The 26677-nt window shown below is 45.4% G+C and overlaps 1 long non-coding RNA gene across 1 annotated transcript in view; it reads right to left on the reverse strand.

The window, feature by feature from the left end:
* LOC138488980 (uncharacterized) overlaps window positions 1-26677 on the reverse strand; it is a 107951-nt gene that overhangs the window by 6457 nt on the left and 74817 nt on the right. The window contains exon 2 of the long non-coding RNA XR_011274736.1: window positions 22635-22743. This is a non-coding gene — a long non-coding RNA (uncharacterized lncRNA). The remainder of the gene's footprint in view (window positions 1-22634; window positions 22744-26677) is intronic.

Genomic DNA, 26677 nt, shown 5'->3' on the forward strand with positions numbered 1-26677 from the left:
TTCCACTGTCAGGGCAGACTAACTTTTCTGTAGAGTTTTCTGGTATGCCAGTGGTTAGTCCAGTTTCTTTGCCGGTACCGATTTCACTGGGTCCATTTACGGATCACTGTGCATTTCTTTTGACAACAAACTGTGGAGAGAATTTGTTGGGGTTGAATCTTTTGAAGGAATTAAATGCGGTAATTCATTGTTCTTCAGATGGAGTGCATTTGACGATTTCACCACAGCAATTTTCTGCCTCACAGTTTCTGACTAGACATTTGCCACCGGAATTGAGTGAAGTTCCGGAGTGTTTATGGGCGATTGATGATAATGATGTTGGTGTTTTACAAATTGAGCCTGTCAGAATCATTTTGAAAACAGGAGTAAAGTTGCCACGAATTCCACAATATAAGATTTCAGTTGATGGTGAACAAGCACTGAAGAGCATAGTTTCTGATTTTGTCCATTGTGGAGTAATCAAGAAAATTGCAGGAAGTTTGTGCATTAGCCCGATTTTACCGGTGTATAAGAAAGGGGATAATGCGATTCCCTTCCGTTTTATCATTGATTTGCATGCCATCAATAAGAATGTTGCTCCACAATTTCCAATTGTGCCTGATGTAACCACAATATTAACAATGATCCCAGCTTCTGCTACTCATTTCAGTGTGGTGGATCTTAAGAATGCCTTCTTTAGTATTCCCGTACATGTGGATAGTAGATATTTGTTTGCGTTCACCTTAGGGAGACGCTCGTTTACATTTACTCCTGTGCCACAAGGGTACAAGGAGAGTCCGAGCATTTACAATAGGGCTTTGAAAGAGCAGCTCGATACACTTGAGTTGCCTCCCACTGGTACATTATTGCAGTATGTTGATGACCTTCTTTTAGCTGCAGACTCAGAAGTTGCTTGCAAGGAGGGCACCGTGTTTCTGCTTATTCATCTAGCAGAGCATGGGCATAAAGCTTCATTGAAAAAGTTTCAATATTGTTGACAGGTCGCCTATTTAGGTTATCGCCTGTCAAAGGAGGGAAGAAGATTGACACCTGAACGTAAAAAAGCATCTCTAGCATGTCTGTCCCAAATACACAGAAAGAGGTTAGAGCCTTGATAGGAATGGCTTCTTACTGTAGACAGTGGATCCCAAGCTTTTCACTAGTGACAAAACCAATGTTGGCATTGACAAAAGAAGGGCATTTCTTTGCCACTACCGTGGAACTTGGAACACCAGAAAGCTTTTGATCTGCTCAGGACTGCACTGTGTTCAGCACCAGTTTTGGGCACACCAAAGTATGATAAGTGTCACGATGCCTGCCCCCAGACATCAGGAGCAGAACCATCTGCCCAGAGTACAGGCACCCAAGAGAACTCAGGGAGACTCAAAGCATCGCCTTGGGGCTTTATGGACTCAGTCCTGGTGCTGTTGGCGGCAGGCTCATAATGCCTTTTTAAAACTGAACAGGTCATCCTGTAGAGAAATCATGTACAGGCCACTGTAAGGCCCTGAAGGGATTACTTTCTTCCAAGGACTATTTTTTTCTTGGGTGTGGTACTGGAACTATTTTTACCTAGGAACTACTTTATGGTGGCTATTTGAACCACACCCAGAGAGCCAAACACGCTTCGCGTTATTCTGCACTTCTGCAGCATAACGCTCACCGTGCCTGCAACTCAGCATCCAGTCTACAGCTTCATCTGTCTTGCTCTCCGCGAACCGAACCTGAAAAGGAGATAAAGAAGACCAGATTAGAACAGGAGCCTCACCTTTTTCATCTGGGAGTCGCTGCGCCTATGAGGAAAGAAACCATCTTTTATAGCGCTGCACTGCCAGCAGCAGTGCCGCGGCATACTCACCAATGCTCCTTTCATCCACACGATCCCGCGAGGCACTCTCTTGAAATCATCGCTCGGAGCATCTGCCTCTGCAAAAGAAAGAAAGACAACAGGTGAGCTGCGCTCTGCAAAAGACATTTAAATTCATACCGCAAGATACTTACTTGGTACATTACCACTCAAAGAGTCGCTAGTCATCCTCCTTCATCCATCATTTCGCAGAAGCGCCGCACCGGCAAAATATAGAGAGGACAATTGGTTAATCTCATAATGAATAATTTCGCTTGCTAAGATTAGCGCTTCGTTCAAATCGGACTCTTACCTTGGCGCTACCTCAATCCTTCGGAGACGGAGAATTCATCTTGGACCATCCTGCAAAGGGAAAAATATATAAAAAGGAGCAAGTGTGAACTATAAGACAATTGAACTGCAAAACATTGCATTATTACCTTGGATTGGCATAAAACTTACCTCAGAGTCATCATTGTCTAAGAACTCTGCCATAAGCTTACAGATCAGGGAAGTTAACTGGTTTCGATGCACCCCTGCACACCGACGCAGGATGGAGAGCCCATCCTTCCTAACAATAAGGTGAGACATGATGAGGGGAACACAAGGTGGTTTCGGAAAAGACAAGTTAACCCCTTTTACCTCAGTGGGCTAATTACCATTTTACTACTTTAGGAAAATCCTCCAACAGGCCAGACATACGAAACTGAGTGGGCAAGTGCAGTCGCTCATCACTACACTACAAGTCACGTTGGTGGAGACCGCGGTAGTCCAGCTTCGTTCGGCGCCCCTGTGGAACCCAGGTGAGCGTAACAATAAGGCCTTTGTGTTGTATGTGCGTGAATGTGATGAATGTGCTTTGGCTGTGTTAATGCAGGAGCATGAAGGGGGGGAAGAATAGACTGTGCGGTTATTTTTTCCTCCAGACTTGATCCTGTTGCATGCGCTTTTGCTGCGATGTCCGAGAGCTGTCGCTGCTGCTGCGTTCGCAAAGCAGAGTGAGGGAATGGTTCTAGGCCATACTTTAACTGGCATGACACCTCACTCTGTAGATCTTCTATTAAGTAGAACGCAAAAAGCAACACCTTACTTCCGCACAATCAACTAAATATGAACTGATCCTATTTGCACCGCATATTCAAATGGAAAGGTGTTGCATATTGAATTTGGCTGAATTGATTCCTCTTCTGCAAGATATTGCTTGCAGTGACGAAATGTCACATGACTGCCTTTATACCACAGGGTAAGAAATGAAAGCAGGATCGATTTAAATGATGCACCTTTGAATGATCCACAAGGGGAGCTGTCTTTTTTTTATGGCTCCTGCTTCAAACTTCCTGATGGTACATCCACTGCTGCTTATGCCATCACTACATTAAGCACTATTGTGGAAACCAAGAGAATTCCGCATAACTCCGCTCAGGCTGCAGCAGAGATTATCGCATTGACTAGAGCTTGTGAACTTTCCAAAGGGCTTAGAGTAAATATATTTACAGACAGCCAGCATGCCTTTGGAGTATTTCACAACTTGGGTAGACTATGGGCAGAGAGAGGTTTCTTGACCTCACACGGAACTAAAATCCAACATGGTACCTTGATAGTTCGGCTACTCTCAGCACTTGCGCTTCCTACTCAACTAGCAATCATAAAGTGCACCGCACATCAGGAAGTAACAGATGATATGGGGGAAAAGGAAATGCTTTTGCTGACAGAATAGCCAAACAAACTGCTACTGATTTACATTCTAAGATGTATGTACTGGACCCTACAAAAGGGGTCACTAACACTTGGGTGATAGATGAAGGGATTGGTTGCAACAAAAACAATTCAGGCTGACGCTACCCCAGACGAAATCAAACAGTGGGCTGAGGGTCCAGCAAGTTTAGATGATGAGGGTTGTTGGGTAGACACTGAACAATATAAATGTATGCTGCACAATGCTTATATTACCGCTATGGTGACAATGGCTCATGGGCCAACTCATATGTGCCAAAAAGATTTGTAAATTGTTAGAACCTGTCTGGGTTAATGTAAATATTCCAAAGACTGCTGAGCGTTTTGTCCAAAATTGCACGGTATGCCTACAGCATAATATTGGTAAAGGAACACCGACACCAAAGGGTAGTTTAGGCCTCCCTTCTATGCCTATTTTTGGATACCAGAGCCCAAGTTACTAAAAGATATAGAGCATTTGCTCCTTTCTGAATACTGTGACCGATTAACTCAAAACTTGTATTTGATTTATCAACAGGTCCGAGAAGCCCTCCCAGTAAAATACGAGGGGACAGGTCTTCGACTTCGACCCGGCGACTGGGTGCTCACAAAGTCATTTGAGAGAGCATCCAGTCTCGCACCGCGCTGGAGAGGGCCTTTCCAGGTCCTATTGGCCACACAGACTGCCATACGAGTAGCTGGAAAGAGACACTCGATCCACGCTACGCATGTCAAGAGGATACCTTTTCCTTTACCACACGACAGAGAAGATAAGAAGAAACCTACTTGCTCTGTTCCCAATGATCAATCAGTCTTGAACAGCATTAAGGGTGTTTCAGAGACACTTCCTGAGTCCGCGAGGCCTGGGTAGACTGCTGCTTTGTCTCTGAACTCTTCTGCCGATCCTCTTGCACCCTTGCATGATCCTGCTGTTATTTCATCACTTCCATCAGGAAGCAACGACACACTGTTCGCAGATCACACGGTACCAGGAGTTGCAAGGTACAATCTGTGTTCACGGCACTAGTCTCACTGCACAAATACGACTGTGCCCACAGGGGAACGACCATAGAGCTTGTCCTTTGCCACCTTTTTGCACTGAAGAAGAAGTCGGTGGCTGGGGACTGGGAAAGACCATCTACAATCAGGAAACCACGTGATCAGGAGATCACCAGCAAACGGACTACGGAGTTTTTCGCAGGAACCTTTCAGAAAAGAGCTTCAAGGAACAATGCCTGACGTCGTCCCTACTCGTGCGGACCAATCGATCAATCATGTGGCCAACAATGACTTTGGATGATCAAATACATGCTCTTTAAAGACGTATTGTCTACTTGTAATTGCGTTAACCAGTCTTATAGAATTGATTGCTTTTGGGTTCTGGTATATAGAAGAAGTGCACCCACTTGAAACATTTTTGCCTACTGAAAGTGTTCCTACTATGTCTACACCTTTTGTGCACCTGCACACCCTATCTCCTAGGGACTCCCAACATAGAGAGAGCTATCATAACAATACACTACTGTTAATAATGAATGCAACTCACGCAATTCTGAATAGAACAAACTGTTGGATCTGTTCGCATTTACCACAGCATGGACAAAAAGGGTTGGGCTGGTATATTCATCCTTTGCCTTTAACTACTGCATGTTATGCCTCTCTAAGGGCACTATTCTTTGGCCGTTGGAATGATAGCATCTCAGGGAACTTTGACAGGACTCATTTGAAGGAATTTGAAAGGCGGGTCCTGACACCTCATGGATGCTCACTCTTTGCAAATAGGAGCAAGCTTAATGTAGCTTCTGTTAGGCCTTCTGATAGACTGTCCTGACCTTTCCAATCACTTATCTCTTTCAGGATGGCTCATATAGGTAACAGGGATGCCACGCCACCTTCCTACACTGTTAACCATAGCCCCAACCTTGTCTCCTTCTGCATACAAAGGAATGGTTCTCGGTCAATGGGTGATTTCGAGGGTTGTACCAATGTTGCAAACTTGACCAACGAGGACAGACCTTTGTATGTAGGCGAACCCGTCTACTTCATTTGCGGTAATGAGGCTTATCCGTGGTTACCTAGGGATTGGCAGGGAACTTGTTATTTGGGTATACTGCTACCAGGGGTATCTGTAGCTAGCACCTCTGAGGTCTCTAGAGCTCGTTCAAGGCAGGACGAGAGTGGTGATACTCCTTCACAGGTCATGGGTGATCTAATGAAATCCTTTGTGCCATTTTGGGGACAGATCATGAACTCTGAGGATATTAGGAGACTAGCAAGAGTATTGGAGAAAACCATCAACCGGACCACCGATATACTATACAATATGACGTTAGAACAAAAAGCAATTAGATTAGTGGCTGTACAGAACCGGATGGTGTTAGACGTCATCCTGGCTGAGCGTGGTGGAGTATGTAAATTGGTGGGATCTGCTTGTTGTGTTTTCATACCTCACTCCTCCCCTACCATTTTCAAGGCAATTCGAAATCTACATACCGTGAGTTCTCAAGTACATGTCCCAGAGGGAAACTGGAATCTTAGTACTTGGTTCTGGGACTTATTACGATCATGGGGTTGGAAGATCTTTGCAGTCTTAATGGTGATTCTTGGTATTCTCCTGTTCTGTTGTTGTGTACAATGCCTCCCTGTTATATGTTTCATGATAGGAGGATGTTGTACACAAGCAGTAGGTACACTAGGACCTAAGATACAAATGCCTGAAAAAGCAACCAATGCCTTAGTAATGCAGGAAATAACTATTAAAGAGTTAATGGTAATTGATGTTTTTGAATCCAACAACTCAGAGTGTTCTGTTTATGACATATGGTCATCGTATGGTCAGACTGTTTAAGTTATGCTCTTGGCTTAGGCCAAAAGGAGGGTTTGTTAAACCATATTTGCATAAAAATCGTCTGATTATAAATATTGTCCTAAGCCATTTCGCATTAAAACCTGCAGTTAATTAGAATTGACTTCAAACGCCATTTTGGAAAACATCCTCCATCTTGATTCTAACTTCTGCTCTCTGTTCAGTAATGATTAATCATGTTTTCAGCTGCCAGAGCAGAAACGACCTTTGAGCCTATGTCAACACTAGGGCTGGCAGAGCAGACTATTTGTCCTGTGCAAACAGACCTTGTAGTCAGAATGAACTCTCATTCAAAGTGTTATCTATGTCTACAAAACTCATCCTCCCACAAACAGTGATATACAATGCATGTAAACTAATGTTGTGTGTTTTTGAAGGAATCCTTTGTACATTTCTTGAAATAGGATTTACTCTAAAAAGCTAAAGATTCACATAGCCGACTACAACAAAGTTTGTCAGTAACCTTGGAGCCAAAATTAACTTAAATTTAAAGTGTTGTCTGCATCAATAGCCTCAGCCATATTCAAACATAAGAACTGAATGGCAGACAAACTAGAGCTATCTACCTTAGCCATAAGCTATTGAATTTGTTTCTTGAAACTAGGATCAACCTAAGCTGGAGAACCAACAGCACCATTGAATCTTCAAGGATGGGACAACATGTCAAAAGTACAAACCAATATTGTATATTTGTTATGTGAACTGGGCACAAACCCAAATTTGTAACCTATTAGTTTGGAGATGGGCTGGGCTATGACCAGGACTGTGTATAAATACTGCATGCTTTGTGATGACCCAGTACTCACTCCCCTCACAGTGCTTTCTGGTACACAATGCGAGGTGTTGGGAGCCAGATAGCTATCTGCTTTGATATTTGAATCTGTACAGAATAAATGTATATTCATGACTTCGTGACTGACCGATCCAATTTCTGGTGGTACTAAGCCTCGATATTCTTTGTTGATCTTACAGGACGACTTGGAATGATCAAATAAGCAAGCCGCAAGGACCGACTCACTTGAACAGTGGGTAAAACCCAGGCGGTGGCGTGATCTCTAGGAGGTGGACCGTGTGGTCCGCAAACACCAGAAACGTCAAGTCGAGGGATCAGTGGAGGCGGGTCGAGAAAGAAGAAGCTCGAAAGAAAGACGGTAGGAACATTATCTTAAGCAGAGTGAACTTGTGACCCCAGGATGAACCGGTGATGCGCACCCATCAAGATAAAGGTCGCGGGAGACCTGGCAGAGGTCCAGGGAATAGGAGTAATCTCCCTCGTCAAAGCGATTACAAACAGAATAAGAAAAGCAAGAGGGCAATGGGAGTAATCTCCTTCGTCACAGTTACTGTAAGAACTGTAAGAAAACCCAAGAATACTTCGGGAGTAATCTCCCTTGTAGCAGTGATCATGAAAACCCTAAGAAAAGCCAAGAGGAGTATGGGAGTGGTCACCCTCATTGCACTGGTTGTGAAGTTTATGAAATAAAAGCCCCACCATTGGGGAACGAGCGAAGTTGGACATTAAGGAGAAATAATCCTTGGACACTTGATAAAGACGCATGAAGCCCCCTTGAGGAAATGCAGGGGCTAATCAGTACCATTGCAAGAGACTACAAGATCAGTCACTAATCCTGAGTAAGCCAGGTCAGGAGAAGGGAGTCATCCTCCTGGGCCCCATTTTTGTTTTGCTGAATACCTTTTTATTAGTAGTAATGGTCAGAATAGGATAGTTTTTGGACAGAGGACGACATTTTTGCTTTGGACAAACCACCCTGATGATGAGCACCCTAATTAGAGTTTTTTTAGGTAGGGCAAACCCTCTAGTATAGGGAAACATAGGTCTTTTTCTTATTATTTAAATGAAAGCGAAGTGTATGAGAATGCTACCACTTTGTCCGACTCCTTCTTCTGACATTCCACAATTCCTGAATCCTACTCAGAGTGCAGCTACCCGGGCGCCCCAAATATGTACATGGTGGAATTAGCAAGTCTGCCGAAACTAAACCTACTTACCCAGGAGTCCAGATCCAACAGCTGATGACATAGTCTTGCAATGTTGTCCAAGGCCAGGAGATGTTCACCGAGGTCGAGCACAGCTGCTGACTGCGAAGACAAGCTCAGCGTGATTGTTCCCTTGTTTGGGGTTGGTCAGGCTATAATGGCCAGGAGGTCTCAGAAACTGTAGTGTCGATCTAAGAACTGTGAGTGACACTTTGTTTGGGACTGGCACTTTTTCCATTAGCTTTTGGAAGTTTACTAAGGAAATACCTGATGAAAAACATGCGTAGAGCCTTGGAAAAATGTGCTGCATATTTAATTTCTTCTATCCTCATCACCTTGCTGGAAACATACTCACTGTGGTGCTCACGTTTTGTTCCACAATAGTGGCATTTGTGTACAATAAACTTTGTTTTGCAACATTTCGCTTGTCACGAATCCTATTAGGGTAAGTATACCAGAAAACTTAAACTCCAAAAATACTTTGCAAAACAAGTGACATGGCGTTCTGAGAACAAGACCAAACCACGAGTGAGTAACATCACCATAGAAAACCTGGACCTCACACACTTGCTTGTCAACTTGGAGAATGATGAGGCCACACCTACCCACTCCAAAACAGACATCCTCAAAGACCTCAACATAGAGGAACGCAATCTGAGCATGACCGAACTCAAGAAGAGATCTAAATTTACACCGAACCTACAAGGGGACAATGCTATCGATATATTTCAACAAGCTGTTACCCATGACCTTCACACCCTGGAGGACAAAACCAGATTCAAACAAGACTCAAGACAAGGCAATCTCACAACAGAAGAATGTAAAGCATTGAAAGTCCTAAAACAGAACACGTCAATCATAATCAAGGAGGCCAACAAGGGTGGCAATATAGTGATTCTGGACAGATGTGATTACATTACAATGGCCAAAACACACTTGTCAACACCCGGATGTTATGAAGAACCTCCTAGTAACCCAACAAACAAAATTGCCAAATTAGCCAACAAACTCCTCAAGAAATGGCATACACTGACGAAGAACTCAAGTACCTGCAACCTAAACACCTGAGAATGCCCACTATCTATTTTCTCCCTAAGGTTCACCAGATGTTTGTTACAATCCCGGAAGGACAACCAATACTCAGTGCCATTAGATGGGTCACTAAACCCTTCGCCAATTACATAAATAACATTCTTGCTCCGGATGTCCCAAAGATATCTACGTATCTAAGAGACACAATGCATACCTCACTCGTACTTCAAGAGGTTATCTGTGAGCCGCACTACTTGCTAGTGTGGGATGTATTGACCCACAGACAAAGACTGATATGCTAATGGATATTTCACATCTGTGAAAGGTACACTGAGCAAAAAGTGTGTGCTGCAAACTCATCTCAGAACATGTTATCATGCCTCGTTCTTTCCGGAGAGGAGCGCCTGCTACCTTTTTTGAAATATTTGCAAGGAACTTGGGGTTGGTCACCCTAAGTTACCTGGGGGCAAACAGACGTCGACTCCCTGCTCACTGGGCTCAGAGAGGCACAGCTTCACCTCACTGATGAGGCCCAACAAGGCTGAAACACGTGTATGGGTTTGCTGTTGGTACTCTTGTTCAGAGAGGAATTGCCATAGCATTTCGGTGCTGGACTGCCCATGTGGGCGGGACAAAGATTGATATGCAAATGGATATTTCCCGTCTGTGAAAGGTAGAGTGAGCAAAAAGCGTGTGCTGCAAACTCTCATCTCAGAACAGGTTATCATGCCTCGTTCTTTCTGGAGATGAGCGCCTGCTACCTTTTTTGAAATGATAATATCTCTACTTACTGTGCCCAAACAAGCAATGCTAGATTACCAATTCTCACTAGATCTAACTTGCGATTTGCCTTGTACCAGCTGGTACCCACCGCATCTATCATATAGCCCTGCCCTGGACTTGATAATTAGCACACTGACAATGTGCCAACACGTTCAGCAAATAATCATTAACAGCACACACACATCCTCCGCATCCCAATCATGTATACTACTGGTCCCACCCCTATCCTAATTGGGGTTACATTAACTCGCCTTCCGCTACCACATCACGTATGACATGTGGTAGGTGCAACCACCCTCCATATGATGGGAAGACATAACCACTTAGCCCAGCAGGGCGTTATGCAACATTCCTGTGCATCTTGGTCATATTGCACATATGCAGCAGTCTATGGGACTCACTCTTTTTTAAATGACTCTAACTTGACTCCTTTGCAACCCCAGGTCCCACGCGACTCCATGAAAACCACCAATCCCTGCCCTGCACCAGCACCAGCCAGCAGCCAATGAGCACCCGACTTCATCATAGCCAATAAGCTCAATTTATACTTAAACATGTACTCTCATGGTGGTCGGTATCGAAAGATCACCTCACAGCAGATGCCGATCTTCAGAGCCACCCAGGCTCCCTAGGTAAGCACTCCCATACCAACTGGCAGCATGCACTCTGCCCCTGTAATCACCATGTGAACTCTAGTGCAGTGGCTTATGCCCTTGGCTAACGCCATCGCTCCCAGCTAACCCCAACTCTCCCATGCGTCGCAGCTGGGCTTGCTCCACGTCAAGCACCATCAGTCCTCCACTCTCTAGCACCATGTGCCCACAGCCCCATTGAACCCCCGAGCCACACATGATGGCATGTTTACCGGCACCTGCCGGTCTCCGCACCAACAGTGTCCACCACAACCCAACACGCCTATCCACGACCACGACCAATCCCGCACCCAGCCCTGACTGCCAGCAACCACTCCACTCCTCACTTCACGTGCCACCCTTCTGCCAGGATCTCTTATCTAGGGCCTGGCCCCATACAATAGCAGACCTGCGGCCCTCGAAATTCATGACCACACCAACCACAGGCCCCACATCACAGAGGCATCCTAGGGCATCCCACACCCACCCCCTTCGCCTACTCCCTTATTACTTTTTGCTGCTGCACTGCTTTTCACTAACCAGCATTTGCCTTCTCCTGCGTCCACTAGATCCCATCACCCCATACCACCAGCCCACATCCACAGCACTGCCCATCTATGCCTGCAAGCTCGTAATGTGAGTCTACTCCATGCATTCACCATAAACCCCCCCCCCCCCCAACTATCGCCACCACAGGCTAGGCACTTTCTCTGTGGTATGACCTTATTAACCTATACCTTGCAGACCACCCAACCTAACTGGTACCCTATCTTCCTTCCTCCCAGTGGCTACTCAGCTTCCTTATTTAAGAACCAACATCTATCACAACTCCGGTAAGAACCCTTATGTAGTAACTAACTAGATATGCATCGACCTTAGTTCAACTGAACAAACCATATCTTTCCTTCCTCTCCTTGTTCCCATGCTACCTTCTGATCCTTGGTGCAAAACCACTCATCTCTGTATGCATTAAACCAATGCTTGTTATTTGAACTGCTCATCTTGTATGAGTTTATATGTACACGCTTCACTGTCACAACATCACCCACCGCACCCTCAGAATGCACAATTGTATCATGCATTTTCCCTTTTGTTCCAACATATGTTGTGCTGCTTTGAATCTAACTATGTACCTACCATGTCACTTAAACACTCGCAAATCACCACACATGCATAGCCTTGATAAAGACATTGGTCAAAACACGTGTTGGCTTTTCTCATGTGACCGAGCACTACACGTGCCAAACTAACCATCAGCACTCACGTGCTCAATAAATCAAGACTTTAAACATATCCAGGTGTACTTACCTTTTTCAGCCAATTATTACCAACAAGATGTGAATGTACTCCTGTGCCAATACAAACGGGGTTTCCAAACCAACTAGTTTACCTTACCTTTGGGAATCAGTGAGTTTGTCCCAGGCAAACCCTGTACTCAGCAGCAAGATCTAATCAACCCTCCAATTGGACCAAGCATAGCGCAGGGGTCTGCCATTCCTCAAAACTCACAACCTCAACTAAAGTCATTATGGATGGACCTCACCAATCATCCTTCACATGTGGAGGTGTAGATTTCCTTGCGGAGAGAGGCGGGACAAGAATCAAGGGCTAGCAAGATGGTCAGATGTCGGATAGTATTTTGATGAACTCCTTGTTCGAAATGGGGTTGAAAGAGCAGAACAGAAGAGTCTCAGGGGGCAGGAGGGTTGGTTATCAAGGAGCAGTTGTTGGGCAGGAGGTGACGTGGAGTGTAGCGTTGAAGGTGGACATCATGTCTCAGGCTGTTTTGTGGAAGTGTCAGAGAGGGAGTTGCAGAGTGATTGAGCAGAGGAGGTTGGGGAAGAGGGGCAAGAAGGGTTCAGGAATTCTGTGATTATCCTGTAGAGCTCTTCGCTGCTGCTACGGTAGCTCAGGATTCTTTTATTGTAGTAGGTTTTTTTGACCTTTCGGATCCCTGATTTATAGTTTCAGTGATAGTGGGCGTACACTGATTTGCTTTGAGTGGTTCTGGAGATTCGCCATTTGTGCTCAAGGGAGGGAGGTGAAACATTTGGGGGTCGGTCCTTTGCAGGAGGGGGTGAAAGGAAGGAATGAGTCATTCAGCTAGCAGTCAAAGAGCTTGATGGGTTGGGATCAATCTGTGGTCGGGAGTGAGGCCAGCGCATCTAGCAGGGCTTCTGCCAGGTCAGGTATTATGTTGAGTTTGTATCCAGCAAGTGAACTGAGACTGGGGATTAGAGCAGGATTCCCTGCGTGTCCGGGGCTGGCAGGACAGGGATGGTCAGTGTGGCAGGCGGGAGGTTATTGGTCACTAGGAAGGGCATTGTGATTGGTCAGAATGGGGCGGTCAGTGTTACTGGAGGGATTGTGTTGGTCAGAGGGTGGCATTCTGTTGGAGCCGAGTATGTGGGTGGTGGATCGAGAGCTGGAAGAGGGAGCAGGTGGTCACAGGTCTTTAACAGAGGACTGGCATGGGGTGGGAGTTTGTGTTGGAGGTGAATGGCTCAGAGGTCGGGTGAGGTGACAAAAGAGGTGGGGGCATACAGAGGTGGTGGGCTAGGTGCTGATTGGGTTTAGTGTCCAGAGGGTGGGTGAGATAGTGTCATTGTGGGTGTTTAGAAATAGCGGGGGAAGAGCCGTGTTCAAAGAGGGAGAAGGAAGGCATATGTGACAGAGGGGGCGAGAAAGAGGGGGTGGGAGCCGTGTTCAAAGAGGGAGAAGGAAGGCATAGGTGACAGAGGGGGCGAGAAAGAGGGGGTGGGAAAAGGTAGTAGGTAGACTGACGTATGGCTGGCGAGGGGTGTAGAGCTGATGGCGAGGGGCGGTCCCTGCCTTTGTGTTATCTGTGTTTGCTTGCGAGAGGTGTGTGTGAGCGGGTGGAGGGAGGCAGTGAAGGGGTTTGAGGTCATGGTTCAGGAAAGGGAAAGGCGTGCCATACGGAGGGAGGGGAAGCAGAAGTGGCAGGGGGTGGTTTTGTGATGGTCGGGGGTTGAGGGGTGAAATGGCTGAGGGGTCATGTTTGTCAAGGAAGGTCTGGACGGGGCAGGGAAAATGGATGCTCGGCCGGTCGTGTTGGTGGGGGCAGGGGTGGTGAGGAGTGGTAGTGGGCATTGGCTGTCACAGAGCCACCAGGATTCCTTGGGTGGGGGATTGGAGAGGGTGTGGGACGGGTCAGAGGTGAACATGAAAGAGGGTATGAAGTCGGAGGGCGGAGGAGGTGCATGGGGTCTTTTGGAATTCCGGGGTACTTCCCTTGTATGGAAGTTTGACTATGTGTGATGCAAGGAGGTCTATGGAGTACTGGCTATGGAGGAGAGGGATGGGAGGGGGGACGGATGTGGATGGTGAGTTACTGAAAGATGGCGCAAGGAATGTGCTGGTAGCGGGCGGTTGTGTTTTGGAGCGCCAGAGGGCTCCTCTAGTCTGAGAGTTGGAAGATTTGCGGTGTGTGGAGGTGGGTGGGTGTAGGTCTTCCGGTAGGGTAGGCGGGATAGGGGGATGGAGAGGGTGTGGGCATAGGTGGTTGATTAGGGGGCAGGTTTGGGGTGATTCTTGGCACACCAGAGAGCTCCTTTGGTCTGAGAGTTGGAGGGTGTGTGGTGAGGGGAGGTGGAGGGGGCTTGGTCTAGGGGTGCAGTTGTGGTGGAGGGGTTGGCAATGAAACAGTATTGCGACATATCTGCAGGGTTCCTGAATGTGGGTTTGAGGGTAAAGGGGCAGAGCGGCTGGGGAGTCTATTGCACTGCCATAGAGATCCTCTTCATTGTGAGATGGGTGGTGTGTGGCCGTGTGCGGGAATGTGACTCTGGGCGAGTGTGGTTCTGATGGCTGAGATTGTGTGTGGGGGGTAGAGGTCTAGGTTGTCAGTGTGCCCAGGTCAAGTGTGTGTTGGCAGTCGCAGTGGTGTTTGGTTCCCGATACACAGTGGTAATGGGACAGAAACCTAGATTTGAAACACACCAGTTTTTGAAGGAACCCCTAGAAATGTGGTAACCCTTAGAGCAAAGGCAACAGTGGTAATGGGATAGAAGCCTAGGTTTGAAATGCACAGGTATTTGAAACACCTAGGTTTGGTGCGCATAGGTATTAGAACAACACCTAGATTTGGAACACACAAGTTTCGGAAAAAGCACCTTGGTTTTGAAACACAAGTTTTGAAATACACCTAGATTTGGGATGCACACATATTTGAAAACACCTAGATTTGGAGCACAAACGTTTTGAAATACACCTAGATTTTGAGCACACAAGTATTAGTACACTATCTAGATTTGGAGCGCACAAGTATTTGAAATACACCTAGATTTGGAATGTACAAGTATAAGGACACCACATAAATTTGGAATACACAAGTATATGTAAACTACCCAGATTAAGAACACAGAAGTATTAGGACAGTACCTAGATATGGGGTGCACAAGTATTTGATGCTATTTGATGCTCAGGAAGACCGAAGTGGGAAGTGAATCGCGAGAGGAGACACGCTACGAGAACACCAGAAGCCAGCACATGGCTCCTGGGCATTCGCAGGTGCAGAGCGGCAGAGTTTCCTTTGCCAAAGCAGAACGGAAAACAGAAGAGCCCACCAGGAGCTGCGGGAAGTGTATAGGACAAGGAACGAAAGCAGCAAAACAGAGAGAGAAGCCAAATGATAGCCTCTGGCTGATCGCAGGAAGAGAAAGGAACGCCAGCAAGAGCCGGTGAGTTCCCTAAAGGGAAGCAGGTGCATGAATGTAAAACATGTGAATGAAAGACGAGAGAGAGGAGGAAATACTGAACCCCCTAAAAAAAAAGGAAAGCGAACAAGAAGTAAGAGACATTAAGTTTTGCAATTGTATGCAATACATATTGAAGAGAAGCCCTGACAGGATAGTGTACCAGGCAGATGCTGTGTTAGATAAGGTAGACTCAAGAGAATATTACATTTAAAAGTGTGCGCAGACCACATGGGAAGAAAATCCCTCACAGGAGAGTATAGCAGGCAATTGCAAGAGTGTAAAGAAAGCCCTGGCAGGATAGTATACCAGCGAAGAACATGCATGTGCACTCGCGCGATCTCAATGTCACCTGGCCTAGTAAGATCGTTGTCTCTGTCTTCCATCTGTTCCCCTTCCCTTGCCACATTGCGCCTTGAAACATTTGTGTATAGAATCGTTGTAAATGCCATATATCATACCATGTCTACAGGTGAAAGTCCTGGTAGATCAACCCACAACAGAGAAAGAGAACAGTATACAAAGAATACATCAGCAGAAAGGGGTCCTGAGAAGGATATATATCAGGACAAGCAAAACACTGTAAAACTAAGGCAATAGAATATTACCTTTGAAAGTGTGCACAGAGCAAGTGTAAAGGAAGCCTTGGCAGGGGAGAATCCCAGGCAAGTGCATACGGGAAAGTCCTGGTAGGGGAATACAACAGGTGAAGACAAGTTGAACAGTATACAAGAAATATATCAACAAAAAGGGGTTCTGAGAAGCATATATAAGGACCAGCCAAAGGTTGGGTGAAACAAAGGAAACAATTGAAACCCTAGCAGGAGATTACACAAGGGATTCTAATAAGATAAGGATGAAGAACCAAGTTGTTTTTTTTTTAAACAGTTGCATTGTGAATTAAGAGGAATTCAAGGAGCTGATATCGTTGAGCATGCTTCCACCAGGGAGCATTCCCTGATGGAATATGGGAAACATGAGCATATACAACCAACAATGCATCCACCATGCAGGGTACAAAAGCTTACTTAAATACAGGATTGAAAGCCAAACTCCACCCAATCCCTGCCTACTGTGATTAATCCTACGGATCCCTCACTGCACCCCTGCCTAAAGTCTCCTCCCAGGTGGCAGGGAAAGGCAGACGCTTCCTGATGCTGACCTTGGGGGTGGTGCTCTGCGGAAGGATCACCTGGGAGGAGAAAAGGCGCAGGGAGGTGAGAGGAGAGAGGAACCAATGGGGTGAGACACGGTATTTACCTTCCTCTAAGGAAGATATGTTACAAATGTCAAAATACCTAATCACTTGTTGCCACAATAATCTAACTGTTCCACTTGTTGAACACATACATGTAGGTAATATCAGCCAACGCTCCTGTGGTACAAAAGTTAATAGTACTCATTCTAAAGCCCCTAGAGCTCAATGCTTCCCTAACTCAAAAGGGGGAAATGGAAAGACATCTGGTAATAATAACCACAAAAAGCCTAGAACACCTTGTTCCTCTTTTCAAACAAGAATGGTCACATTCTTTCAAAAATGGTATCGAAAGTAGAAGTCAGCAAGCACAAAGAGCTAGAAAAGCTAACTTTGTTGCCATGGATTTCAAGTCCCATAATTCCCTCATTACTGGGACGAGGAAGAGGGATGCAAAGGAACACTACTGTGTGAGTGATCTCCTAATTGGTGTAAATGACCTACACTTGAAGTGGACTGAGAGGCGTAAAAGTCCCGTCGGGTGCAGGCATTAGAGCGAGAAGCAGAGCAGCGGAAGAGGACGAAGCAGCATGGGCCATTGCAGCTGAAAGCGAAGTCTGTGGCGAGAGAAGACGCGGGGACCACTGGAACGCCAGAAGCTGTGGCGGGTCCTGAGAGAGTCTTTGCCGTTGACTCTCCCTGTTACAGAGGTCACTTGCCCAGAAACATTTCATTGTGCAGAGTTCACACAGCGGGAAGCAGCAGCACGAGGGAAGTGTTCCCTCTATGGAGGTTCCAGGTGGCTGAGTTGCACCGGCACCTCTCAGAAGCAGAGGAGGCTCCATTCCTCAGTGGCGTGAGCAGAGGAGGATCAGAGGAGGCTGAACCACAAGGTGCCACTAGTAACGAAGATCTGTGAACACTGAGTGAAGCGTAATCGAGCGACTTCCCTGGTGAGTTCACAGCTTGCAAGTGACTCCAGAGCGCTCCAACGCTGTCCGCGTGTTCACGGCAGGTTGCTTCACTCACGAGTGAGTGAAAGCAGCAGCAACAGTAACTTTGAATCCCGAACTATACGACACCATCAAAAGTGGTGCCTGTTGAAACTACGTAACTGTATAAACAAGCGCATGACAGTGTGGAAAGCCCAAAAGCCCCAGGGGAAAGATGTAAACAGTCCAAAAGCGTACAAGCAATACCCAAGCCAAGAGTGTATTGCCAATCAGCCACACCAATAAAACAAACCATGCACAAGGCTAGGGGGGGAATACTGCGAGGCTTAATGATTGTGAGAATTACTGCTTATGTGCTATGAAACACAGATCTTTAGGTGATAGAAACATACATTGCCAAGACAGAGGAAAAGTGAGACTATCTGTTGATCAATATTTGGTTGTTGGTACTGAGGGGAAAGAAAGGTGGCAAACATGCTTCCCTTCTGGAGAAGGATAGGCAGAGGGAGAGCAGCATAGTTGCCAAGAAGTATTAAAGAGAACTAACATGGTTTATTGGTTCCCTGCAACTCGTTTAAAGTTTGATGATGAAGGAGCCCAATGAAGTTGTTGTTATTCTGAGTTGGAAGTTACCACTGAAGCACTTTTCTGTTTTGTTGTTGAGGAGGTAGACGGGCAGGCCAGTATACCCGTAGGGCAGAATTTGTTTCCTACAAGAACCTGGCAAAGGAATGAGCCAGGTAGTAGTTGGTGCAAGTGCTGAACTGTGGTTCATACAGAAACAACTCTTGTTGATTAGTGACATTTGAAGAAGATTTCTAAGAGCAGGTTGAAGAGAAAATGCAATTCTCTTTGAAACCAGCAGTAAGCCATTCCAACAAAGACTTTTGTTGTTGCTACAAAGGTGAAACCTGTTCTTACTCCAGGAAGGGTTGGAATAGTTTATTTCTTTTTTAAACCAAAAGTTGTGGCAATTATCCTGGCAAAGATATGTGTTGCTACTTGTTGCTTGCTTGGAGAAGACAAATGTGAAACAGTTCTTATTTAAGGAGGAGTGGGAACTTGTGGTTTCTTGAGACACTTTACTGAAGCAACAGAACTTTATGTAATTGAGTACGAAATCTTAATAACTGTATCAGATCTTTGTGTTAAACCAGATTTCCTTGTTTCCTTTGAACTGTGGAGAAAAACCTGGTTGTTTTTGAATTGCCATACATTTCCTTTTTGCTTTATATGTTGTACAAGTGTTAGGGTCAGATATCCTTTTGTTAGAGTGTCTGCTTTAGTTTATTTTAGGCAGGAAAATCCTCATCTGGGCAGGGATAGTGAAGCGTTTATCAACCTGCTCATTTAACAAAATGGCTAAAGTTGAAAACTCTTTACAAAGTTGTCTGCCTCACATTTCTGACCTGTCACACTACCGAAGGTCCTGTCCGTTTTTTCCTTGGGCCCTTTACCGTCAATCTGACACTGATCTTCTAGTGAAACAAATTGTAGCCCCCAAAGAGGAGGATAGGTAGGATTCCCATTCTAAATGGAATGTCGGAATGGGGCAATTCCTGTACGGAATTCGACCATTCGCATGATGGGCGTGCGCTTGCCTGGGCATTTTTGAAATGTTTAAATGTGAGTGGCTAATCCACACACATTTTCCTATGCTGCCACCATGACGAAAGCAAAGACCCATGTACCCTGGCATGGACACAGCCTACAGGTGCAGTCCGCTCCTGTCATATTTAGTTGGAATGTGACAGCCATGAGTACACAATGTCATCTTCAGGAAGGAGGAGGACCAACCTTTCCCCTGCCATGGTCAGCCTGATTAACCGACAAAGGCTACATGGAACCGCCCTGCTCTTTTCTTAGGCCCTGCAGCTGGTGGCAGCGATTAACATACCAGTAAAGGGTACTTCGAACAGGCCCACATGGGGCCAGGCTGCAGAGGTTAACAAAGGAGACAGTAAACCCAACACCTTTCATATGTAACTGTGTCAACCTGAAGCCAGCTCCCGCCCTCAGTATCAATGACAGTGAACGGTCATCTCTTGGTCTGTTGTTTACAGTAGGCCACCCCGCAAGAGGGGCCTCATTCATAAGGTACGAGAATGTGGTTTGCAGGAGACAGAGTCTGGGCTCGTCGCAGCTTCAAGGGCGACCTGTCGCTTTAACAGGGAGGACCTTTAACCCGAGTGAAGCTTTGAACACAAAAGACAGGAAGATGGGTGGGACTTAGTAGCACAAGGGACTGAGTCCAGTTCTCTTTATGTTGAGAGAAGGGTTCAACCATTTTAGTTCTGGGGCACACCTTCTTCCTGTTTTCACCCCTTTACCTTTCCTGTTGCAAAGCACTCTCATTATGACCTCACGCATACAGAAGATAGTTAGCAGAGACCCCTGGATTGGTTCACTAAGGTAGTCTAGCCTACACCAATCACTGTGGCCCACATGGCTTTAAAAGAGGGCTCAGCTCCCCTTTTGGGAGATTATCTGAAGACTTCACAAGAAGTAAGAAAGAAGAACTCAACCATGGACCCTTGTTGAAGATACAGTCTGCCTTACATCTTGCGCCAGTGAAGGAAGACCAGGATATCCAAAGAGTGAAGCAAGATCCCTCCCCTAAACTTCTCCCAGGGAACAGAAGGAGAAAAGAACTCAAGGGACCCTCCAGTCCCTCCAGAAACAGTACCAAGTCAGCACACAGCATGCCCTGCTAGGTTATGCAGCAAGCTTCCTGAATAGGGAGTGCCAGAAGGTCTCTGAACCTACAAATAAGGACAAGGCAGCTGCTTGCAACACACTCCACAGCTGTGGGCCATCCGCCTTAAGGACGACAGGACCCATTGAAGAAACTGGGAGAAGTGCCTCGATGAGCACCTACCGCAGTCAGCCTTAAAGGTAATTTTCGAGCCAGTCGAGTTCCTCATTCCGCAACCGACTGCAATGCTAACCGTTGTCAAGGCGCAGTCTCTTGAAGACACCAGAGACGTCTTGACTAGTGCTTTAGAACCACCGAACAGCATCGAGACAACGATTCCTGACCCCGAGTTGCTGTGTAGGCCAGCCTGCAGCCGTTCGGCCATCTCGGCTAGCCGAACCGTCTTGCTGCCTGATACCCACAGCCGACTCCCATCTCGAACTCTGTCACAGAAGCATGAAAAATGACCCTGAAGCCAACTCAACCTTGTTGAGCACCAAGAACACAAACAGCAAAAGGTACATTGTGGTTCTGTCCCCCAGGTCCTTCCCAGAAGGTCCCTAGAGATATTTTAAGACCATTTTCCCCTTTTGTTGAAGCCAAGAAACCATATCAAATATTGTGGTCATTGACCATACCAACCACCCTCCTGTCAGTATCCAGAGTGCATCCCTTTTCCTTCTTAGAACTGTTTGTCCTCTGCATTCCTTTACAGGGTGGGTTGTATTTTGTAGTGTTGTTAGATTGTCTGATGTGTAATAATATAGTAGATATTTGTATACAACTTGACTGGACACTCCTTTTATCATTGGGTAATAATTGTATTTTCGCTGTGTTGCAATTAACCAACGATCCACGACCTTTAGAGGAGATAAGCCTGCCGTTCCATCCATGTTACAAAAATTGGACAAAGAGCTTTATCATTTTAATTGTATGCTTGTTTAATCCAATCTGTTCGGATCATTCTGGTCTATTAGAGGTGTGCAGCTGATTGATGGTTTAGAAACCGATATTCACCACTGGTACCCCGGAATTTGATTTGTCACACAGACGATGTAATGGTAATAGGTAACTGGCAGTGGCCCTTGCGGTGGCACTTTTTACTTAAACTTATACAAGGCTTTAATAAACAATTTAAAGCGTGATAGTTGGATTGTTCGAGATAAAGGGGGCAAAGAACACACTGCAAGCTTGCATTTCACTTTGCGTCGGTGGAAGATTCTTTTGTGGTTTCCTATTATTTTTCTATCTGCCTGAGCTAGCCATTTATGCGGACTCAACGTGTTGAGTGTGCACTCTACTTCTGGGTGAGTTCTGGTTCTACTGAGGCAGTGTTCCGTTTCTCTTCGCCCAAGGAAAGACATGGTTAACCAGCTAGTGACTGAAAAGGTTTTAAAATACCCAGAGAATCTGTGGTGCTTAATATGCCAGGTAAGGCTACTGTGAAAACTAAGTCATACAATTTAAGGAAGAATAAAATCTCCTGCAAGATGGGAAACCCCCTAGAATCAATACTGAAGAACTGGGAGGGCAGGAAAGAATGTCCACTCCCACCAATGAGGTGAATGGCAATCAGCTGGTAATCACCAAGGTGATCAGAGGGAAAATAACTTCTTTTTTCCAGCCCGAAGTTGGTAATCCAGCTGCAGAGATCTCAAGGGGAGGGCAGGAAGCAGCTAAAACCACCACTGTCGAAACATCAGAAGTTCAGAACAGCTGTAATGGCTCTGTTGTAGATAACTTGCTATTCGAGCTTTGCTATTCTATGCAAAATAGTGCAGCTGCCATTGCTACCAATGCTGCTTCAGTCGTGATTACATCCTCCCGACTCCTGAAGTTGTGATACCTCAGTAACCTGTCAGAACAACATCTAACGCTTATCTACCACCCCAGAGCTATACGCAGACTCCGAGGATGCGGAAAGCTTGAGGGTGGATAGCGAGGAGTCGTCAGGCGCTGCCTCGAGCATGGCTATGCTTCAATTAGCAGTTACAATTCTACTTCAACTTTGCAGTAGAATTCATGAGGATACGAAACTGTATGGTGGGTTGGTGATGGAACTTGCGAGACTTATAGGTGAGAAGTCTGCGAGTCTGGCTGCCACAACTGATAACATTTCTTGAGAGGCTGCTGTTCCGTCAGGCACTTCCACAGTTGGTAAGGAACCTGCAGCCAGTGCCCTGGGGGCCTCAAGTATACGCAAAGAGGTCGAAGTCTCAAAACTTACCAAACATGCAAGCAGAGGCAGTTATTACGGCGACAGAGGGTGCGTGAGGCAAAGGCCAAACATCAAAAGCCAGCGGAGATGGTCGTTCCATTGAAATGCATCATTAGATCTGCGTCAAAAAAAGAGACCAAGAAACTGATTAAGAAAGAGAATAGACACAATAAAAGACTCACCAAGAATTGAGGGACCTTGACGTGTTGGCTAATTAAGGAAAATGAAGGACCCGAAAATGACAAAAGTCAGTCATGAGGTCTAAACTGGAAGTGAGATGGAGAGCTGCGATAGCGAGACTGAAGGGAATGTTCTGCATATAGTTTCCATCAAAAATGTTGAGCATCAAGGAACTCCTGTAAGCAATAAAGAGGGCCCAAAAAGAAATAAAGAGCCAGGTTTGGATGAAAAGGCCTTCACTATACCATGCATCCTTTCAAATCCACATAAGAAAAGAATAAATCGCTCTGGCTTATTACAACTTCTCCAACATATACCATTGCCGTGAGCACGAGCCTCCTGACCAGGGTGATTGGAGGTCATCTCGAATACACTGCTGCATGGCAGACCCTGCAACACTTATTCAGTCCCATTTGGGAGATGTTATCAAAATCAGATACAATCGAGTTGTTAAATGTGACATTGCTCTCAAATCCTGTTGTGATAAATGTGACGGTGCTCCTAAAGCCAAGTCTGTAAAGGGAAGAGGTGTAGTAAGCAGTGCTCCTGATAGAAATTAAAATGTTCCAGGGTGGGAGCGGCTTATGGGATTCCTGCTGGCAAGAGCAAATCCGGGAGAGTGAATTTGTAAAGTGATGTCATGGAGTACACAGGGCCATAGACACTTTCTGAGTAAAAACAGCTCAGTAGGCAAAATAATATCTTTGTCCTGCAGGAGACTTGGCTGTAGGTACCTGTATATATCGATGGCTTTTGAGTCTTCCAGATATTTGCCAAGAACGACCTCCTGGAGGGTTAATAACTCTCTCAAATCAAATCTAGAGAGGTTGACCGATTAAATGGTGTGGATAATGTACTGTCTGTCGAGGTTCAGGTATCTGAAAACTTGATTAAAGGTTTGTTAATTATAAACGTTTATGATCCCCAGGGTGCAATGCAAACAGATTCAATTTTCAAGTGCATAAACTCGATAATGGCGACTTGGTGGTGTGGGATAAAAGACGATACGATTCTGGTGGGTGGGGACTTAAATGCAAAATGCAGTGACAGCACAACGCATCAGTTAGCTGACCAAATCTATTCATTCTTTCAAGAGAATTAATGTGCCACACAGAAAAAGTGTTAAACTATGTTCTTTATTTTCATGTCTTTGACACACCAACACGTTTCTTTTTATATATTACTTTTTAGATAAATATGGCGCATTCCTGAGAAAGTTAACTGACATTTACTTGCCAAAGTGGTCTAATGGCTGCTTTGGGACATGGACTAAATGCGTTCGCTAATCATCAAATACCTTTTAATTTTCTTAACATGCCAACCACTGTTAGATGGCTGCTCATTGTGACTTGTCACCTTGATTAGGAAAGCAGGGTTCATTGTATCACTGTGCAGACCGTAGCAAATCAATGCAGTGATGTGTGAGCAATGATTGTGCGCTGCCCAAGTCACCACCCAGTTTGTTAAGGCGTCTATGTGCTGCTCCTCTATGTAACAGCAAATATGACTGTTTTTGTCTGATGTGTCCCCTGCCCATACAATAGCACACTGGAATTGTTTGTGTATGTAGCTCTAACGAGTGTGCCATACTGTCCCCACACTTAAACACAAAGTAATCAAAGAAGTCTCCAATTGTACATCTACTAGGCCAAACACCCTTTCTACACTGGCACACAATGATTTTCATTAGCTGCAGACCAGCACTAATAAGAGATACAAATGCCAGATGTTAGATAAATATGGGCATGCATTTTTGCAGAATAACCCTTGAGGCCTGCACAATGGTGAGGAGGTTGTGGCTGAGGAACTGTGGGCCCTATACCAAGTATCAGAAGCCGGTTTTGTTTAAAACGATACATCAGTTTATTACTGGTCAGGCTAAAGTTTGTAAGAAGTACTATCTTTTCTGTAAATGTTTCCATTTTTATTGGGTGTTTCTTGCAGGATATCCAATCAGGTCTATAGATTTAATTCCCTAAAGATGATTCTATATTGGGACTGGGCATGTTCAGACTGAGACCCAGCCCCTCCTCATCTAAACTTTTCCAGAAATAGGAAACAAAAGAGCCCTTATCCCGCATTTGAGTGGCTGATGTTGCAGCAAATTACTCGCATCCAAAAACCTAAGATGTCCAAATGAATATGTATGGTTCATGGTTACAAACATTTTAATGTTAGGGTGAGTGTTGTGAACAGTGATGTAAGCAACAAGCCTTGTGTCTGGTATGTATTTACTGGTTCACACATACAACCCTTTTATCAGACTTGTTTATCAAATATAGAGATCTCTGATCATTGTTATATTCCCGAAATGCATTGTGATTTAATGCAAAGCAAACGGGAACACACATTGGTGTTATTTGTCCCCTTCCCCTATCTCATAGGGCATTTTTGAGAGAGTACAACAGGAGTGTACCAGACTGTCCACCTTGGAATTATAACCTTCTATCAGAAAATAATGAATATGGTTAGTCTAGTGTTAACCCTTGTGAAATACAAGTGAGGTGGTTTGAATAGAATGTCTGCAACAGAGGGCCACTGGTCAGTGGGCCCTCAGACCGTGGCAGGCTGGGCACAGCACAGTGTTCCATTAAGGGCAGTTTGAAACTGCATTCAGGCAAGGCCTTTGTTAAAAGCAGGTGACAGAAGAACCATTTACTTGAGCAGCAACAGCTGTGTTTTCACATTAGATTTATTCTGTAAAGTACTTGAATTACAATGTAATGAAACCAGCTTAATTTGTTTAGCAACTGTTCATTGATATTGATACTTGTTGCATGACACAGAGGTGTATTTTGGTGGTGACCTGTGCCAGTCATGGGCAGCACATCCTAGTGTTTCGGCCTGGGCACCAAGTTGGCTAGAAAACTGCCCTGGTGGGGGGTAGGTGCATGATCTTCCTAATGATCGATGCCCTGCCTTCAATCTGGCCAACACATGCAAATGCGCTACAACGTACGTAGTTGCAGTCATCAGGGTTCTGCCATGGGGCTGTTGTATGATATTCTGCATCGCCATGGCAGAATGATGGAGGTGGTGTTCAGAAGTCTTCAACACAGCGATACAGTCAGGCCAACAATAAATTCCGACAACATCGGAAATCTAGAGGAGGTGAGATTTTTGCAGTAAGAATTGAATATCTCCAGCTACACTGCACCAGTTGACTTTCTTAAGAGCTTCATGATGCCTGTTGGCTTTTCTAATGCATCAAGTATTCCCTGGCCTGCGATTTTAGGCAACAATAAACTCCATCACGCTTTTCCCCCTTCGATGAACTGCACCCGCTCCATTTTTACTTGTTCCGTTAATATGGGGCAGAAAAATAGGGGGCACATACACTGTAGAAAGTATTATACACACACGCACATGTTATGCCAAGGTACATTATGTTGCAAAGCAAAGTAGCTTGCGACTCCTGCCCTAAACGTTTTCATTTCCCTGAAAAATATTTGTGATTTAACACTTTGCAATGGCATGCGACCATGTTTTGGGCTAGTTGAACTATGTAATGAGATATGGTGAGAGCAAATGCGCTGGGGATAAAGGGAAGCTGTAAGGAGGCTCTGTAGTGTCCGTTGTAAAACGTGTAATCCATGTTGAATGTTAACTAACAGGTTGTGGTAATGCGTAAAGCGAGAGTTTTGATTTCTCCCTTGCATGGACTACATCTTTCCACCAGTGGTCGAAGTGTACAAAAAGAAGTAGCAGAATTATGTTCCCTACTGGCCTGCACCGCTACCCACAAACCTCATCGCCACAAATCCTCCCACGCACAATACAAACCCCAAAACACATGCCCCTGCTGTTTAGGGGAACGCTCAGTGCAGTGCACTGAAAGTCAAAGTTTCAACTTCTTCCTACACTTTTATTTT

The sequence above is a fragment of the Ambystoma mexicanum genome, chromosome 9, assembly GCF_040938575.1.
Source record: "Ambystoma mexicanum isolate Mex_15411 chromosome 9, UKY_AmexF1_1, whole genome shotgun sequence".
Taxonomy (NCBI): domain Eukaryota; kingdom Metazoa; phylum Chordata; class Amphibia; order Caudata; family Ambystomatidae; genus Ambystoma; species Ambystoma mexicanum.